This window comes from Brachyistius frenatus, unplaced genomic scaffold, assembly GCF_029030835.1.
Source record: "Brachyistius frenatus isolate BFR_SWC_R1_liver_20210118 unplaced genomic scaffold, ASM2903083v1 Contig_19, whole genome shotgun sequence".
Classification (NCBI taxonomy): Eukaryota; Metazoa; Chordata; class Actinopteri; family Embiotocidae; genus Brachyistius; species Brachyistius frenatus.
This window is the reverse complement of record NW_027210618.1, coordinates 296,213-317,706: the sequence shown is the minus strand read 5'-3', so window position 1 is coordinate 317,706 and position 21,494 is coordinate 296,213.

Genomic DNA, 21,494 nt, shown 5'->3' with positions numbered 1-21,494 from the left:
ACAAGTATTGTATGCCTGAACTGTATGTTGCAGTGAGCAGACTATGACACGTGTGACTGTAACTGTTCAACTCGAGTTGTTTCCCCAAATACCATTTAGTATGGCACCACATTTCGGATGACATGCTATAGTATGACATTTTTGTCACATTTTGGATGATATTTTGGATGACATGCTAGGCCACATGTTACATCCTGGCTCTGTCAGGTTCCCCATGATTGACCGAGAGCCTATTCAGTCCCCAGCTGACTAAGATCCCAGACACAAGGACACATGCTGCAACATTATTTGAAAAGAAGATACCGTTTAAAAAAACAAAAAACAAAACATAAATGAAATAAATCTCACTAATGTGGGAATAGGCCTATGTGTGCCATCCACATGGCTTGAGGATTCACTGTCCCACTACATGTATGTTTAAAAAAAAAAAAACATGAATCTGTCCATTATTTTAATAGTTCAGTATTGTATGCAAGATAACGGGTATGTTTATGCATGGCAGTGGCACTAATAGGCCATCACTCATTTTTGTTTCCACATTTATGTTTAACATAAAAACGTCAATTTGAATACCTTGGATGCATGATTATCATGCAATTGACAGACAATGTATATATTGGCATTGGTATCAGTTGACAAGGTATGTCTATAAATGGCAGTGGCAATGTACTCATTGTACCTTGTACATGTTTAAAATAAAAACATGAATATATGAACCAGTGTATTACTTGAATAGCTTAGTATTGAATGTACATTAACAAGTTATGTTTATACTGTACATGGCACTAGGCCCAGTTTAATATAAAACACAATTTTATACAATATATATTGTAGGGGATCCCTGCTCCATTTCTCTAACAGTTTGGGGGGTCCTTGGCCTAAAAAAAGTTGAAGACCCCTGGTCTAGAATGTATTGTCTTGAAAGATGTTGAAAGTGTGTTTGATATTAAAGTTATTAAACCAAAAAAGAAGTCCAAACCATAACAGACGCCCCAGAAGGTCCCAGTAGAACTCGGTGTTGACAGTCTGACCCTGGGGGACAAATTCACGGTGACACAACCCAAAGACGTCAAAGAATACCCCATCTGGTGTCTCCTGACCTGACGCGTCTTCTTCGGTCTTGGACGGTGAAGCTCCGCCTCCTCTTGAAATGTGAACGTCTCTCAGTACACCTCGCCCGGCTCGTCGCTTTTTGGGGAAGAGAAAGAAGTCGCAGGGAGACAGTTCTGGTGAGTAGGGCGTGTCTCTCACCCTCAACAAAACATGTTGAGGGTGAGAGACACGCCCGTTTGTCATGTTGTGAAACCGTGTTGCCCTGGTGACCACAATTCCCTTCCATTATGACATCATCAGGTCTATACTTAGACCTCTGGCAAACTGTGAGGTCATTCTGTTCCAAACCTTGCATCTGCTGACACAATACCGTGAGTGAGTCATAAGATAGCTAGCTAGCTAGATGGATAGACAGATAGATAGATAGATAGATAGATAGATAGATATATTATTTATTAATCCCGCAAGGGGAAATTTACATAGACAAAACAAATAAGTCAGTAATACAAGATGAGTTCGAAAGCGAGTCAATCTGCCCAAGGCACCAACAACAGCGCCTTGGAGCAGATTTTCAACAAGTTCTCAGGAATGAAAAAGGAAAGAAAACGGCAAGGGAAAGAAGCCCTACTGAGAGAAAAGGAAGCTCTACTCCAACAGGTGGAGGAGCTGAAGGCTGAGCTGCAAAGGGCTGAGGAGCACGGCGTCTCTCAGGAGAAGAGCCTCACAGAGCTCTCCAACAACCTGAAGTCAGAAACGAAAGAAAACAAAGAACTCTGGGACCAGATTGAATACTTGACCATTGAGCTCAACGAAGAAAAGACCTGGGCAAAGGAGCAGCGCGATCTGTATTGCATAGAGAGAGCCAAATGTTTCGATGAGCAGAAATTGAGGATCAACCTCAGCAAAGAACTCAAAGAAACCAAGAAGCAGCTGGCTCATGAGAGGGGACAGGTGGAGGAGCTGAAGGCTGAGCTGCAAAGGGCCAAGGAGCACGGCGTCTCTCAGGAGAAGAGCCTCACAGAGCTCTCCAACAACCTGAAGTCAGAAACAAAAGAAAACAAAGAACTCTGGGACCAGATTGAATACTTGACCATCGAGCTCCACAAAGAAAAGACCTGGGCAAAGGAGCAGCGCGATCTGTATCGCAATGAGAGAGCCAAGTATTTAGAGCAGCAGAGACTGAGGATCACATTTAGCAGAGAACTAGAAGAAACCCAAAAGCAGCTGGCTGATGAGAGGAGACAGGTGAAGCTGCTGGTGAATAAACAAAATGAAATGAGAAAGGAGGTTGAAAACATGAGAGTTTTACACCGTGGCAACCAGAGATATGACAATGAAAGAACAAAGAGTCACAACCCTCAACAGAAATTTGAGACAGAAAGGAGGTCTCACTCTGAAACTGTATCAGCGCACCAGCAGGAGATCCAGAGGCTGAAGGCTGAACGAGAGGGATTGAAGTACAGAAGGAAGCAGTACAGCCAACTGTTATGCAAAGAGAAAACCATGAGTTTCAATGAGTGGACAGAGAAGATGAAACTGGGAAAACAGCTAGAAGAAACCAAAAGACAGAGCGACACCTTTCAGCACCTTCTTGAGACAGAAAGGAAGTCTCACTCTGAAATGTTATCAGAGCACCAGCAGGAGATCCAGAGGCTGAAGGCTGAACTTCATCGGGTCTATCAATAGCCCTCTGGCAAACTGTGACTCTTAAGATAGATAGATAGATAGATAGATAGATAGATAGTCTAGAACAGAGGTCTTCAACAGGGGGTCCACGATCCCTAAGGGGTCCGCCGAGGTACTGCAGGGGCGCGTGAAATTTTTGGTTGATTAGACAATTTTTCATATTTTTAAAATATTTTTTTCCCCCAATTTGTTTTCCACACATTTTAATGTCTTTAAATACACATTAACATGAATCTGGACCTGCGCCTCCAAACCTCCTGCACACAAAGAGGAGGACCCGCCCCTATCGCTGCTGTGCCAATCACAAAGCCGCATGTTACATGCTGGCTCTGTCAGGTTCCCCGTGATTGACCAAGAGCCTATTCAGTCCTCAGCTGACTAAGATCCCAGACACAAGGACGCATGCTGCAACATTATTTGAAAAGAAGATACTGTTGTAAAAAAATAAAAAACAACGACATTTACTTGTTTAAAATAAAAACATGAATATATGAACCTGTGTATTATTTGAATAGCTTAGTATTGAATGCACAATAACAAGGTATGTTTATACATGGCACTAGGCCCAGTTTAATATAAAACACAATTTTATACAATATATATAGTAGGGGGTCAGGTTGGGGGTCCTTGGCCTGAAAAACGTTGAAGACCCCTGGTCTAAAGTATAAAACAAACTCATACAATAGCATGTGTTTGAAAACGGGACAAAAATGACTTTCAAAATCAATAGTTCAACAATTTTAAATTTTTGACTTTTTTTTTTTTCAAATTTTGGACGGCATGCTATAAGTATGACTTTATTTTCAAATTTTGGACGACATGCTATAAGTATGACTTTATTTTCAAATTTTGGACGACATGCATGTATGACTTTGCATTGTCGTCCAAAATATGAAATCAAAGTTTTGTTAGTGCTGTTGCCTCTCAGTCAGAAGGTCATTGGTTCAATTCCCACATTACATTTTTTGGGTACCCATGCATGTCAAGTCCCAAAAATTTCACATTGTCTAAAAACTCATACAATAGCATTTATTTGAAAACTGGAAAAAAAAAATGACATCCAAACTTCCAAAATTTACAAGTTCCATATTTCCAACAAATTTACTTTGTTGTTCTCTCTTAAAATACAAAGGTTTGGATTCTCCTGGCACACAATCCCCCCAACAACAGCCTCCTGCTGGTCATTTCTACTGTAAAGCCCATTGGAAGGAGACCTGGATGCTCTTTTTATTGATACTACAAACTTCTCTTGCACCAGTGTTAGCGCCCACAAGGTTAATGTAGAGCCATAACCCAGAATGTTGTTAAATACTCGCAACGTTGTTAAATTGTTGTTAAATACAACAATTGTATTGTTAAATACTTAGTATTTGTTAAATACTCGCAACGTATTTCCCAGCAGCATCAGTGGCAGTAGCTTCTGTAATATGGATGAGTTATTTATCAAAACTGTTGGATTATCACAGGAATTAACATATGGAGGTGGTCAGTTGCTTCATCCAATGTCGACATCAACTGCTACTGTTTCGCTGTGACTATAAACTGCAGGCTTCATTGTCTGTTGTGGTACATTTGCCATGCCTCCTCCCCCCACGAGCTTCATGGAGCTGGGGTTATTAATGAGAACTGTAGAGCAATGCATCACCACAGAGCCAAGATGGAGGAGTGGGTTTATAATGGGTCATAGCGGCACTACCCTGTGCCCAAAATGAATGACGACAACAGCCTCAATCCTGGGGCACAGTAGGACCATAATACACTGTTTGCCCCATGAAAAATAAGGCATGGAGCAGATCTGGGTCCCACATGACGACCACACTGTGCATCCTGGAGAAAGGAAATCTTATTGGGAAGACTAGAGACTGTAATGTATTTACATTACTGTAGATGGCAGTTTTATAGCCTTCAGCCCAACAAAATATGGATATCATTAAGTGCCCATATAGCCCTGATTAGGTGAACAGAGTTCAGTCACAGAGATGCAGAAATAGCTGGGGTTAATATTATAACCAGGAAGGGTGGTGTCACCCCCTCAGGTGGAGAAACCTCAAATTGTCAACAGAAGAAAAAGTGCCTCATCTAGCTTTCATAAATAGCGCAGCATAAAAAAATAACACATCTTATGAGGTATTTATATTTGTATGTGTGATTGCAGTTTCACACAGGATCTGTGCATATGTTGAGATGAATGGAGCAGTGTCAACATCATTTTATATGCTCTGTCCATAGCCACATTTATAATGAATCATCTGTAGTATCATTTTACACTGACAAGAAAGGAAATTATTTAGAGTACAAGATACAGGAACAAAGAAAGGTACCCTAGCATTGCTTAGGCTGATTCTGATGGTAGTTCACAGTTTTTCGCAGCTGCAATTTTGAAAATAGATTGTATATAATACCCACTTCGCCTTCTGGTAATTTGACATGGTGAATCATTGTACAGGATTTGCCTGAACAGAAGTGGATAAACTGTATTGTTTTTAACTAAAACCGTGCAAAGGGTTTAGGCACTCAAAGTAAAATCAAGGTACTTTCACAAATAATACACGAGTAGTTTGTATTCATCCCTTAGCAACATACAATGGGCATTAAACAAAAATAAAACATATTTCAGCATAGTCAGCATCCTTTGTCTTTAAAGCAGCACCAGTTCTTCCTGCTATACTTGCACACAATCTTTCAAGGTACTTGGCAAGTACTGTCGATTACTCCCAGAATCTTAAAGAACTTGGTGCTTAGTGGATTTAGTCAAAATGTCTTCTGTCTTTTCATGTCATCGACTCCATGATGTTGAAAGGGCTCTGTGAATGTCATACCATCTGTTTCAGAACTCTTTGTTCTACTTGTCGTTGTCGATAGTTCTTTGTATCTCTGGTGGCATGTTTGAGGCTGTTGTCACGTTGCTTTTTGTGCAAAACCATTGCAGGAAAATAAAGCTGGAAAAATAAAGGGGCACATTTCTGCAGAGCAAATACTGTGTCTGAAGGTGACAGAAAGGAAGTCACTCAACTACCACTATAAGCCTGGTAGCGATGAAATAAATTGGAAATGCTGTCAACAAGAGCATCATGTCATGTACCAAAGACAGGTCAAGGACTTGACTTCTGCACCACAGGTAACGTAATTAAAGCTGCATCAAACACAAACCCCACTTTGGGGTCCAGGTGCTGGGAAATGCTGAGAGTCATGAAAGTCACGGCAACAACCAATAACAGGTCCTGCTCCAAAAAAAATGAATTCACTAATGGCTGACCCATGTGACATTTCGAGTGCCTTGTATTTTTTAACTCCACTCAAAGATATCCTTACATTTCATGCTATATATTTGGACCGGAGGAGACCTGCTTTTCTCCACAACGGTAACCCACGAAACAGCTTTATTTGAGAGGTATTTTGAGCCGCAACATCGGCAGAGAATCAAGGAGCTTCTTTGGTAAAGCTACAGCAAAAATATATTTCAAGTCAGAGCAGAGCAAAAAGACAAAGATAGTACAATCTTGAATCTGTGATGCGTAACTCCACAGTGTTGTTTATAGAGGCGCTGTCATCCATTTCCACAAAGCAGTGAAGCAGAGGGCACCAAAAAAAAAAAAGAAAAAAGGAGGCCACAACAAAGACTCTTAAGAGAGGCAGTTCTACACATGAATAGTGTATATTGTCCTAACTGCAGACTGAATACCACTTTTTCATGAATGCCTATTCTTTTATGTTTAGTGAACTGGAGTACATAATAGCTAATTATGTGTTTTTAAGCATATAAATGAATGTGCATATGTGGATTAAATATCAACTGAAAAAATAAATTCCAATAACTATGGTGCTGAAAGTCTTAAAATAAAACTATGGTAGTTTATGGTAAGTTATGGAGATGACCTAGTTTAACATAGGGTTGTGTCTCAAGCAAGCTGGCTGTTTTGGCTGACAATTTTTATAAATCCCACAATGTAGACACAAACCATCCACAGCATTATGCACATATAAAATATGCCAGATAAATATGGATGACAGTATCAAATGTAGAAGATGTAAACAGATGAATGCGGGTTGATAACTGGATACAGAAACTGATTTACATGTGGCTGAACACAATCATAAAAGCATAATCGGCTCCACTCAAAAAAATATATTATTGCAAAACCTTTGTTTTCGCTCCTATTTTTCACGAGTTAAAGTAAAAGATCTAAGACTTCCAGTTTATTTCTCTAAAATTCTGTTCATATGTTTGTTCAAATCCGTGCAAGTGAGCACTTCACCTTTGCCAAGATAATCCATCCACCTGACAGTTATGGTACATCAAGATACACATTAAACAGCATGTTTATTGCAAAGGTGTGACCTGGACATGTGGTGGTGGTGGTGACGTATGTGTGTGTGTGTGTGTGTGTGTGTGTGTGTGTGTGTGTGTGTGTGTGTGTGTGTGTGTGTGTGTGTGTGTGTGTGTGTGTGTGTGTGTGTGTGTGTGTGTGTGTGTCATTGGCAAAAATTGGGTTTTAGATTTAGATTTAACATTACAATATATAAAGAAAATAAAAAACTCTAATGTAACAGTATCCTTCTAATTGATGTGTGTAAAGTTAAGAATAGGAGCAGTACATTTGTGTACGTTTGATCAACATAGGTTACTTCAAAACTGAAATTGGTTATTTTCTTTTGTGAAATTAAAATTTTTCTGCCTAAAGTCACCATCAGTGGAGACAAGACATCCGCATCGAAGTATGTGGAGCTGTAAAAGAATTGGAGGAAACCTGCTGTTTGTTTAAATCAATTAGCAAAATAAATCTGCTAATAAAGTGTGATCCAATGGATCCAAAACACTTCCTCTCAAAAGCAACATTATTTGACCGATGTTCAAAAACCTTACCTGGGGAGAGCGGTGCAGTTCAGCAGAAACCGAGAGAGGGAGCTGATTGGGACTTGGGATGTGTTTTACTGGCAGCAGCCAGCAGCTCAGCATCTGTGGAAGGGAGAGACAGTGTGAACAAGCTTGTGTTAGTAACTTAAGTTAAGGGCAGTAGGTTTCGTTTGCAGTTGTGTTAAAGAGCAAGGACTTTACCGTTTTATTTGCTGTGTGCAGACTAATGGCTAACTGGCTAACTGTAAACTAGTGGCCTAACCCTGGAACGCTTTATTTGACACTTTTCAAACTATTTGGCCACACACGAGTTGTGTGCCACACACTACCACAAGTAAATTCTAAAAACTATGGGAAACATTGATTTGTATGTACATAAAACAACAATGCATTGATTGTGAATGATAATAAATGTATAGACATGTGCCAAAATCACCCTGTAGCACAACAAGCATAAGTAGGAGACAATCAGCAGTACCTGTCTGACACAGTACAAAAAGTTACTACTGCCAGTTTCAGCTCAATATGTGACCTGAGGCAGGAGCAGAAATATCTACACAAACAAGCTGTGTGTGCAAATATTTCCTAAGCCCAGTGGAGAAGCAATACGTGGACGACGACAAGCACTGGAGGGTAAATGCAGTAATCGATTGGCACAATGGCAGCTGTGATGATCTCAACTCTAAGGATCGAAACAGCATTCTTAAACAGCACCACCACGGCAAGCACGAACGATAAAGGCTTCCTCTGACACAAATGCTGAGAGACATTCACACTCACTGTGCACTGACCCACAAAAAGCCACTAAGACATGAAATCCATTTTCATACCTATACATAATTACTTTTTATAACCACAAGCATCACTTAATTCTAAAAGGATGCTGCTGACGTATGAATTAGCTTAGGGTGTTATTTATTAAATATATTTCATCCATTTAGATGCACCGACTGAGTACACACTAATTCAACACAGTTTGATTTTCCATCGCAATTAAATGCAAAGAGCTGTCAATTTTGTTTTCATAATGTCCATGGCTGGTTAGTGTATCTTTTGAGTTTGATTGTCCAATAAGATACTATAGTTTATGAATGTGCAGTTGATTAGCAGCAAACTCTCATTTCAGAGATTTGACATGCAGCCTCTCAACAGCACATGTATTTATCTTAAGTCAGTAACACCCACTTAGTAATCAATTGTAAATAAGACTCTCTGAAATCAAGATTCCCTACGATACGTAATGTCTATCATTTTCACAATATATTAAGACTTAAACTTTTGTTGTAACATGCTTGACCTAGAGAACCTGAAAAGATTCAACATGCTCTAGTATGGCATGCTCTGGAAAATGTTCAGTGGTCAATTTAAGAATATGTAGTTTTGAAACCCACATCAATGTTGGCATTATTTCATTGTAAGAAAGATATTAAACTGTGAAAAACACAAAAAAGATTTAGCTTTAAATATTTTTATTTAAATTTGTATTTGTTCCAAATATGGGCCCACTCTACATTTAATTGACACTGTGTTTGACGTTTTTAAACACAACCTGTCCTAATCTAAACAAGAAAAATAAGGCTCTCATGCTTTTGTTGCTCACAGTCAGATCTGGGTCACACGTGAGGGGGAAATAACATAAATTGGGACACCAGTGTGCACACAGTTGGTGCTGCTCAGAACCAAAGTTAAGATTGGGCTCAAGTTTGCTGTTAGGATAGTGCACATATTTCAAATTATAATGCAGCACACTACCAGAAATGTCAAAAGTTGCACCGTCAGGCCAGTAGCTCTTCTATGTGCTGGAGCATCTTGCTCTGCATACCAGTAACTCTGCAGTGCCTGCTGTCACTGCTCCAAATAACACTCCAAAGGGTTTTGGCAGCGTAGAAGAGCATTTGGATTTGAATATGTGATGAATTTTGAAGTCAGCTTGAAATCAGACCTTAGTACCATCGTGTAACATGAAGGCAAAACTGTTTTGATTCCCCTGTAACTTTACAGTTACACCTCAAATTAGAAATGTGAATGCAAAATGAGGTAGCAAACTTGGTTGTCTGTGTATTCACTGACAGCTTTAGAATGAAAGCTATGAGGCAACAACACAGCTGAGACCAAATGAACAAACACACCATAACAAACTATATCAACGCATAAAGTGGAACAACGAGTACACAGTGGACCTAAAACGGTTTTGAAAAACAGCTGGTTGATGTGCATCCAGACTGAAGTGTCTGTGAAGTATCTATTCAGTAATCTGAAAGGCAGCGGAGCATCTGTACAGGCGCATAGCAGACTCCTCCAGGAGCACAGGCAGAATGCTAATGCTGTTAGGCTCACCTCCGTCCTCTCTCCTCTCTGAAACATACAAGGGCAATGCTGCATTAATCATGGATTCACATCTCTCCTCCTTCACTCTCCTCCCTTCAAATACACACACACACACACACACACACACACACACACACACACACACACACACACACACACACACACACACACACACACACACACACACACACACACACACACACACACACACACACACTCCTTTCCATCATATGCAACATCATTGAAGAGATCTCTTTAACACAGTGTAACATTTAAATGTCACTTAACCTGAAAAGCATGCCATTTTTGAATCCGTGTGATTAGATTGCCTCCAACTGATTAATGAATTAATGTACCAGAACCAGACAAGAAAATACTGCATCATTCACATGCACAAAATCTCATATCTCTTAAACAACACCCACTCCAAATATGCACAAGTACATACACCCACCCGCGCACACAAACCAATTCAACTCACTCCCATCTTTTGCTTCACCGCTCAGAGCAAAATTAGTGGGAAAGAAATATAGACGTGTACAGTTGGATCTGTGAATTCCATTTCAAAAACCACTTCAAGAGAAACAAAATTATCAAATGCACATGATGGTCAAAGACCTGTGCAGAGGGCACCACGTTTCTTAGATATTAAAAGTTTTTCTTCATAGAAGGGTGCAGTTTCTCCATATTAGTAGCACACAATGTCACAAAAAAGGTGCCAGCAGCCCAAACCACAGACTAGTGTGAAAAACAGGTACCATGTGAGCAATGACACGATGAGATCTCATTTTATTCATAATTAATGGGTGTTACAGATGGAGACACATAGCCCTGTGCCAGACAATTTGGGCAATTAGCCGTGTTAACCTGGAGTGACACCGTGAGGACATTGTGTAAAACATGGAGGTAAAAACTTAGGACAGGAATGTAATTGAACCTAACAAATACTTTGTTCTATCCCTAGAAATTTGTACAGAATAATTTAAGCTATGAGAAGCAATGTCAGAGTTAATGTGCACTATGAATTATTGTCCTGAGCCATTCCTAGAAATTAGTTTTGGGGCAGACCAAGGTTTATTTTATAAGATCTGTTTGGGTTAAAATTATGCAGTTTCTTCCTTCACTGTCCTCTACTGTTTTATTCTCTTCAATCTGCTACTGTTGCAGTGGGGGTTAGAGATGGGTATCAACCTTCAATACTGTTATGGCACCTACATAATTGCTTGATACTACAATAAAAAAAAATCCCTTGTCATTCTGTACTAAATTTCAATACCCAGGCTACATTCATACTAATACGTTTTCATTTTAAAATACATAACTTCTGCTACGTTTACGCGGGTAAATCTCATCAGCATCTGTAAGCCAATACATCATTTACTATGCAATGACTCTGCTTGCGCAGCCCGACCACCTACATTGATAAAACCCTTAGTTTTAACTCAGGTGATTTTTACATTAGAACGCATTCATTCTTTTCAAACCAATTTTTGTTGGTCATAATGTAGTAAATGCGGCCTTCTCTGCTCAAAACCAGCAAGCTAGCGTCTATTGAGAGCCTGCGTGTGGCGTTTAGGGGACAGTTGTAAATCGTAGGTACAGAAAATAACCTGTTTTCCACTCTCCTCCACTAAACGACATGAAAAATAAACATTTGTAGATTGATGTGTAGGGAAATTCTCTTTTTTATTAAATAAATACATTTAAAAAAAAGGTATCAAAACAAGGTTCATTCAGGAACCGGTATCAAAGTCAAGGTATTAGTACCTGTACCGGTGTCGAAAATCAGAGTGTGAATGTCAGTGATTATTGGGGCAGATAATTTTAAGTAACTCTGATTCTAACAACTTTCTTTCTTGCAAACTGGCAAAGAGAAGTGACAAAATAGTCTGGTAGCAGCTTCTCATTTCAGCCGACATTGACCTGACACTGTCAGTGGTTAAAATGACAACTGTCACAGTCAGCATATCATATCATTTAGCTGTTGCTAAATTATAATTAATTCTGAGACCCTGATAGCAAAAAGAAAGAAGCTCCACTGTGCAACGGAAACACCGCTCAATCATACCATGCATCTGTATTTTCACTCGAACAAAGTGAAACAACACACAGGTTACAGGACCTCACAGATAAAGTTTCATATAAACTTGTGTTGCTCATATAAAGTAATGGTACTCTCATTCATTGCCTGGGCTGTTACACACACAGAATTCTCTTATATCTATTATTTCAAATGGCTAAATATGTAACAACTACACAGGATTGTTTTGGGAACTCAATCCTGCTTTTAACTTGTCCTGTTCTCAGAAAGGTCAAAGGGCAGGATTAGGTGCAAAACAGCATTCGTGTTGCTAGGAGTTATGTATTCTGTCATAATGGCTTCTACCAGTGCTTGGTTGGGGGGTGGACTCCCCTCTACATCGGTACACCTCTCTGCTACGCAACACAATTCATTTGTGTGGAAAATAATTAATATGTGATCAAGTTTGAGCAGAGTAAACCATGTAGTGCACTTGTACCAGGTAAGGTATTATTGAAGCAATACATCACCTTAAACCAGGCAGTGAAAAGCTACACACACACACACACACAATAGGCAGATGTCAGATGAGCAGCATGATCAATAGCCCTTTATTGCTTCACCAGGCTGAGAGCGAGAGTCCATGTTTAGGCACTAATGCACACCGTACTTTGATCAATACAGAGAGCTGCTCATTTAGATGAATCTGAGACAAGAGATAACGTGATTTTAGTTTTCTGCAGTAATTTGACTTGAATGAGTACAGCCAGGATATCAGTGTTGGCAAAAAGATGGTTCATTTGTCTGGCAAATAATGAGGCTGGAAAAATGGAAGAATCATGAAAAAAAAATCTGTAAATGTCAACGTGATGCTGCTCTCCTTCAATGTGGTCTGAAAAAGAAATGCTTTTGAAAAGGCACGCAGAGATGGACTTGGAGATGACAAGTGGGCTTCAAATAGAGAGCACTGTGTGGGAATGATAATGGAAAGTGGAAAATGGACCTTAGAAGAGGGATATTGGAAAGAAGATTGAAGCCGGGTAAGAGGCTGTGCAAAATGCAGGGTGTAGAGAAAATATGTGGTGTGGAGGAATGAGAAATGTTTTAATCCACTGTTATACTTTAGTTCTGCCACATGAAATGTACTCATATACCACAAAAATCCAACCTGGCACTGTCAATCAAAACTTCCTCATTTTATGGGTTTTCATCAATGTATAATGCATCATTTCTACACTATGTGCTCTACAAACATATTCACTGTTAATGAAAACTCTATAGAAACCTGGAAGCCAAACACGTGGTTACAAAGTCATGAATACTGTATTGAGTCACTCAGAATCAAAACATTCTCTGTACGTGGTTATATATTTGGTGTGATGATGAATTTCTGATTCTTACTGCAGAGAAATGGAGTCAAAAAGATGTCAGAGCTGAACAGCATGATACAGCAGCGTGCTGGAAGAAGAGCATCGGGGTGAAAACCAGAGATAGAAAAAGGATGACACGTATAGACTGAGGACATTACTTCCTGCTGTTCACTGTCAGATGGCAAAAAAAAGAAGAAAAAACAGCAGCATGGTGGAGATCTGTGTCCTGCCCATGTCGTTTCTGTTTAACCTCTACAAACAGGTATACTACCTGTGGAGACTCAATTAGAAAGCCATTAGCTACTGACAGACTGTGGGCTAATTGCTGCCACAGGGGAATGCAAAAATGGAAAGATTCAATGTACAAGGACAAGAACACACCATGAAATCCATCAATAAGCAACAACAGTTTACAATGACAAGAATCTGTCTTATATTTCACTAAGCAGACGTGTTTGATTTATTTTCCAGGCAGACAGACTGGCATGGAGGCTAACCAAGCAAGTCTGGCAGGCACATTTTAATTGTATTATTATCAGCAGTCAAGTAGCTATAAAAAACACTAGAATCTTACAGTTAACAGGTGTTCTTATGACAACAGCTATTGGTGCTTTTATTTATTATCAGCAGGGGCAATGTAAAATCAATATAGTCACTATAGTTGTGCACCATGCTACAAGACAGCAATCTCTAAAAAAACAAAACACCATGGCTACTAACAGATGAGCAAAACGGAATGAGCGACTCACTGATTTAACATTGAACTTCTACAGCGCTGTCATACTGATACTGCAGTTAAAGAAATATCTTCTACAGCTAGACTTTCAACAGTTTGGTTGAAGATCCGGTTTGTGGTCTTTAGCTACAGCTCAACAATCATTAGTATTGCAGGAATTTGTGTGATTGCTAGAATTAATAAAACCGTTAACTAATAAAGCAAACACTGAACTTTTATGATGACATTTATATCAAACTTTTCAACGTGAATTGTTATATCCAATCCGCTTCATAAGGTCAGTATCTGCTTTGATGACATAATGATGACAGCGTGTGTATCACTACAGGAAGATCACAATATGCAGCAAAAATAAAGTTCAACCTCAATTTCAATAATCCAAACATCTTGTAACTGCAAAAAGACATTTTTCCCCAACAACTAGTCTTTTAAGGCAACAATTGCCTAAAGGCAAAAAATTACACCAACAATGTTTGTGGCTTCTTTTGGAAAGCCAACTCCAGTCATTGTGGCTCACAGCAATTACAACAAAACTCAGAGATCTCAGACTGAATAGTCTACATGCGTTTTTATCAAATAGTCCATACAATGGAGGTTATTGAATTAAGTGTGTAAACAGCATTGTAATGACATATAACAACCTATTTAATGGCATCGAAGCATTAATTGGAAGATTACATCTATTACAATATGTTACTAACTTGCTGAGCAGGAGATCGGTTGATATTTTGATTGCCTATTTAAACTGTTGACAGGCGTGATTGTTGTATCTTGATTACAAATTATGTAAAACTGTGGGTGAATGTAAGCCGTGAAGCAGTAATAATTTCAGGATGTAGAGTTAGACTGCATGTATTGCAGCACCTTAACTATTCTCTATCGCACACTAACAGAACACAAGATTGCAGATTTTCAAAAACATTACTGAAGTTTAGAGTCCACTGAAATCATTAACTTTGAATTTAATATGCCGTTGAGACCGAGGAGGCTTTAAACTTCAAACAGCATGTTCCCACAACTCTGCATTTTGCAAAGGATCCCAAAATTTTTTAACAGACGTCTTCCCTTCATGCTGAAGTTGTCAGGCCCCCAGCGTTTTAGACAATGACGTCAGCAAAACGCAAGTAATCTCCTAAAACTGGGTCATATTCAAATCTTTCTCTGCAACTGGCAACAATTGCTGGATTAAAAGTAATTATTATCTGGGCTTTTGATGCATAGTGTTCAATCTGTTTCAGCTAAATTTGTGATTTAACCAATACAGTGTATTTAGGCTCTATAAAAAGATTTATCTTTGTGGTGGTACTGTTTGTTAGCACCAGATGAACATACTTTCTGCACTCTAAAACTCATGATGTCCCTAAGAAATTATTAGCAGGATTAACTCTTTAAAAACAATGCAAATCAGCTCAAATCAAACAAGTTTTATAATTTAACTTAAAAGCAGCAGCTCCCACTTGCTAAAAAAACAATGAATTAAAATGCATTCAGAAGGGAGTTGCCCATCATTATCCATCCCTCCATTGTCCATTGTAAATATGCATAATTACTAAATTTCAGCTAAATGACGAATTCTAATCAACTCAACAAATCCCAACTTAATATTCTTGCTGTAGCATCGAAGACTTAGAAATAACTGTTGAGGGTTGCATCTTCAGTTTACTCTATATTAACAGAGAGAGTGCTAACACATTTAAAAGAAGCTTTCCTGCATCTGTATTGATTGTGTAGTTGTGGATGCATCACCATTAATTAAAGCCCGTCTTCACTTGGTGATACATCAGATATACGAGTGGTGGAATGGTTCAGAAAATTTGTAGTTCGATTCATATCTGTCAGGATCCCTGTCTGACCCTGTGTGTTTTGACCTTTGTTTCCCCAGATCTCCTCTCCTCGTGTGTGCTGTCATTCCTGTTTATTGTGGTGTGCCATGTGCTTTGTGTTTTGGTCTGTGTCTCCCCACTTCCTGTCTCCAGAGACCTCCCATGGCCACGCCCCTGATCATTCTGAGCAGCTGCTGACTATCCACCTGATTACCACCTGCAGGTTGACACACCAGTGCCTCATCCCACTAATCACCTCCCAACACTATATCAACCCTGGTCCTGCAGTCCTGGGTTGTTGGTCCATACTATCTGCTACGTCCACTTACCCGCAACATGCCGCCAATGCCATGCCGCCAGCCAGCCATCTGTTTTGTTCTGTTCTGTTCTGTTTTGTTCTGTTCTGTGCTGTCGGACCTCGGGAAACCACACACTCTATCCAGCTTGCCTCAGACTCATCCTCCACCAGAAAATAAAGTCTGTTCTGTACCTGAACTCGATTCTGTAGCTGCATTTGGGTCCTATCCTGCCGCACCACATAACACATATCACGATTTTGATTTTTGCTGGTTTGGTATGTTTCTGGTGAGAAAATAAGGAACATAAACACTCTACATTGACAAATCTTAGTTGAAAGAATAGGTTATCATGTTAATGCGAACAAAAATACAGCTTTGTTATTTTTGAATTAAAATGTCCACATTAATTCTAATTGCAAGGCGGTGCCGTACTAGTGGCAGCCTGCTGCAGCAGCTCCCGGTGTGTGTTTTAGTTTTCCGACTTTGTCACTTTTTTCTCTTTTTGTTGTGTTGTATTTCTTTAAGCTTTTGTTGAAGTGACAGTCAGGGAATGGACTGTAACTTTACTTTACTTTGCGCTGAGTAAACCACTGCTACTAACCAGAGCGAGACTTGAAATTCCGGAGGAACTTCGGAGAAGAGGTCGGGGTTGCAGAGCTGGCGCTAGGTTGAAGGTGAAGAGGAGGAAATGCAAACTATCTGTACCGGTGACTATAATGGGGAACGTGAGGTTCTTGGGCAATAAGATGGACGAACTTGGTGCGCTGATTAAGACCCAGAGGGAATACTGCATCATGCGTTTCACTAAGACATGGCTGCACTCACATTTCCCGGACAGTGCGACCGTACCCGGCGTCAGGACTGTTCAGGACAGAGACGTTATAGTGAGCGGTGAGAAGAAAGAAGGAGGTATTGCAATGTATGTGAACGAGAGGTGGTGTAATCCTGCCCATGTTTGTGTGAAGGAACGTTTCTGTAGCCCCGACACTGAACTACTAGCTATGGGGATGCGTCCGTGTTATTTGCAGAGGGAGTTCCCATCGCTGTTTACATTCTTCCAGCAGCTGATGCAGAAGTAGCTGTAGACACCATCCACTCCACTGTGTCTAAACTGCAGACTCAACATCCCGGTGCATTTTTGGCAGTTACTGGAGTTACTTGGAGCCGGAGACCCCAAGAGACTTAACAAACTGGTTAAGAAGGTTGGCTCCATAACTGGCTGCAAACTGGACAGTCTGGAAAAAGTGGTGGAGAGGAGAATGCTGAACAAACTATTATCCATATTGGATAACCGGATCACCCTCTCCACCACCTACTGCGGGGACAGCGGAGCACTCTCTCCAATAGAGTCCTTCAGCTCTGCTGTCACAAGGACCGATACAGGAGATCGTTCCTGCCCACTGCAATACGACTGACGGACATCTTGCCGTCACCGTGGGTTCTTCCGGCACGAACGAACAACACTCAGCCAAAGTACCGTTCAATGTGTTTATTCCAACACAAATACTCCTCATAAATATCAGCGTGCTCTTCTGCTGAGCATCCGATCGCACGCCGCACGTCTCTTCAGCAGCCACCCTCCTGCTCCGTGTCCCCAGAAGTGTCCCCGTCCGGTGACCTGCTAGGTGCTTTTATGTGGAGCGAGAGACAATCCGTGATTCACTGCAGCTGTGCTAATTCCCTGAACCCCTCCCCCAATCATTTAATTAAGTAGTATTCTATTTTAGTTGTATATTATGTCCATTTTTACACTTTTTATATTTAATATTTTTACTACCTCTATTTTTATTCTGTCATTTTTATTGCTTTTACCCTGTACCTATACATGCTGCTGCAGCGGAAAAATGTCCCCTTGCGGGATTAATAAAGTATCTATCTATCTATTAAAGACATAAAGGCCATCAACATTAAGCAAGAGCTCAGAGAGATGCTCACTTGTGTCTGCAACACAGAGCTTTTGGTCTCCTACTGATGATGGAGTGATGCAGGGGGCAGTCACAGTTAGGTAACTTTCAGTAGCCCTGGAGGTCCATCCGTCTGCAGTAAGAGCTATGAAGGCTGTGTTGGACAATTCTTTGACAATTCCTCTTTGCGTGGCTGCTGAACTGTTGGCAGGAGGGGATTTTATAGCACGGCTCAAGAAACCCTGCATCCTTCATGACTGCATAGGGCGACATATCTTATAACCCCATGAATTTTGGATTCTGGATTTGGCCCTCGCTGCATGAGGAGACTTTTTAAACGCTACTTAGAGAAGGACTTGCTCGTTCACTTGAATCTCTCCTCCTTGCATGGTCACCGGATGTCTTCTTAAATGGTTCATATTGGAAGTATTGCCACTGGCATAAGGAGCATGTGTTGCACAGTGCTTGCATAAAGTTGCCATTTATCCACCACTTTGTTCCATCATGGTCATAGGTGTCATACGTAATGCTACCGCAGCAGAACAAAATGAAGCTGGCGAATGATTCACTCGGTTAATGGCACAACTTTTTTCTTCCTCAAGCTTTTTTTTTTCTTTCTGCGCAAGCCTCGTAGCCTTTTTCAGATTCACCAAACAATACAAGACATGACCAGCGCACCACATGGGTCAATTTTGAATATATGGGTCTAGGCACGCTCCACTAAGGATTGTTTCCAGTCGTTGCATCTTAATGGACATAGACCTCTTACTTTAGCCTTTATCCAATCTGCATTAACCATCATATACTGTACCTTATATCGTGTGCCAAAACTCTACAACCGCTACCATTGTTGGAACTACTGCAATGTCATCGCACTTAGCCAACCTCACTGTTCACCTTTTAGTGGCTGAGGGAACCTCAATCTAAACAGGGTTTTCAATCACACCAAAGACCTGTTACTGAATCGTAGGTCATTTGTAAAACATGTTTTGTTTGTTTGTTTGTTTGGTTTTAGCAGGAAATTAGCTCCATAAAACTGGGTTCTCATGAGGAATGCCCCAGGAAAAGAAACAAAAAGTTATCTCGGCTGCAGAGGGTGAATTTCTGAGGGCAACTGATAGGACCAAGAAACAAAAGGATTGGAAATTAGACCAGTGGAAATCTGTATTTTGATCTGATGAGTCCATACCAAGTGGCAACCAACAGTGATGGTGGTTTGGTTCCATTTTTTCTTATTTCATAAATCCAAATGTGTTATTTATTGGTTTTGATGTCTTCAATGTTTTTCTACAATGTAGAAAACAGTCAAAATAATAAAAACAAGACCCAGGATTGAGTGGGTGTGTCCACACTTTTGACTGCACTACGTATTAGCTGAAGTCACCTCCAAATAAAGGTTATTTCTGCAGGACTAATCATTCATGAGATAACTGTATTCCTAATCACTAGTCATCTTGTGAATGTGCATTTTGACATTGGCTTTATTAAAAGTGTTAGTCATGTGTCCTTATTAGCTTTAATTACAAAGAACACACACAAAATAGATTACAAGATTAAGTGAGAGGCCTCTCATTATTATTCTTTCTATTTCCCTCACATCTACTTCACATTAAACTACTTTTGCATTTAGCATCAGACAGAATCGCTTTGATGGCACTGGAGAACAAGTAAGAGTCAAAAATAAGAGTACTTTCTAATGGTGTGTAACAGGAGGCCGATGGATTTTTGTTTTTTTCAGTTTGTAATTTTGCTGCAGTGATTAAGCACTTTCTAAAAAAAAAAGAGCCACTGAGCTACCGATACAAATTCAATATTCAACCCTTAACTGTGGATGGCTCCACAACACAATTAATACACGAGACATTTTTCTGCAGTATCTGCGATACCCTTTCTAGAAAATAACTCAAGTCAGAAGCAATATTGAGTTCTGTTCCAAGAATTAATACTACACCGTAGCAGGTGTTGAATGATTCACTTTCCTGTGAGAGCAAATGGCACATAATGGCTTTGGCCTACAATTTGTAAATTCTGAGAGCAACAGAGATCAAGACGACCTTTAATTAGGATTAGCCAGTGAGTGTACTGGACATATTAAAGGTGCAAAGGAAAATTACTTAAAAGAACAGATATCTCCAATTAGTACAGCTAACTAATGACAGCTATTGGTCGCCATAATTGTATTCAATATGTTGTTTTAGAGACTTTAGGAGATGGTGTGACCAATAATTTGATGTTCAGTGCTCATCTTTTCTATCCATCTCATTCTTTCCTTGCATTGTGTTTGCAAGATGGGTTGATAGAGACATGCATTATTCATCTGCGTGTCCCCTCTGTCATTGCAGAGCTGAGCTCTGAGCAGAGGGGTGCAAAGCAGAACTACAATCAATCAACCGGGGTCTGACACAAAGCACAATGGGATATGTTGATTGGATGTCACAGGATATCCATGTTGTGGGCCATTCTGTACACACTGAGATTGTCTGGGCCCTTTTTGCACCAGCAACAGTTTAAGTTCATTGGTATTCTACTGCTTAGCCAATGAGATACCCAAACCACCTGATCAGAAAAAAACCTGACTGCTCCGTTTGGAGGTGGCCCTGAAGAATCTGTAGATGACAGTATTTGTCATGTTGATATGGATACAAGACAACAGTCAATGAGTCAATGAGATTGCAAGTTTTTTGTATTCTTATCCTAAACCTTTCTTACTTTGTCTAATGTAAGATACACCAAACTATGGAGCACTTTCATTCAAAAAGTGATACCCAGAATAAATCAAGAATTCAGGGCGCAGAACTTCAACTCCCGCTGTCAGAAACGATAACACAACAACATAATACATTTAGCAGTGTAAGTAGTTGTATCTGAAACAATTGCTTATAGAAGGCAGGCTGCTGCCCAGGCCAATAATCCACTCTTCTATGATATGCAAAACTGCAACAGCAACCACTACATACAGTATATCCAGATATGTTTACAATTGTGGGTATGTTACAATTTTAGTTGTTTCTGCTCTCCCTTTTTAACCACTGTCCTCAAGTGCTCCACAGTGGTTTATTGTCAATTAGAAATACAGGGAGAAATCCCAACGGGCCAGTTAAGAGCATGGCAATATGGTGAATGCAGGGGTGTAGTGTTATTTGTTAAAGTACTGAAGCGTACCTGTAAGGCGCACGCACGGTTAAATTGGCAAGTTCAAATACAATCGTAAATAATATACAGTTCCATCGCTTTAATTTAACAAAAGCATAAATATAATCCTGCTATTCTCAAGGGTTGTTCTGCATTACTTTTCTGTGTTATTGTCTGTTATTGATTTCAGTCACAGCACGTTCCTGCAAATGTTTAACAGTAAAAGCCTTGAAGGTTCTCTATCTACTGAAACAGTAGAAGACTTTGTATTTGAAATGATTAATTCGG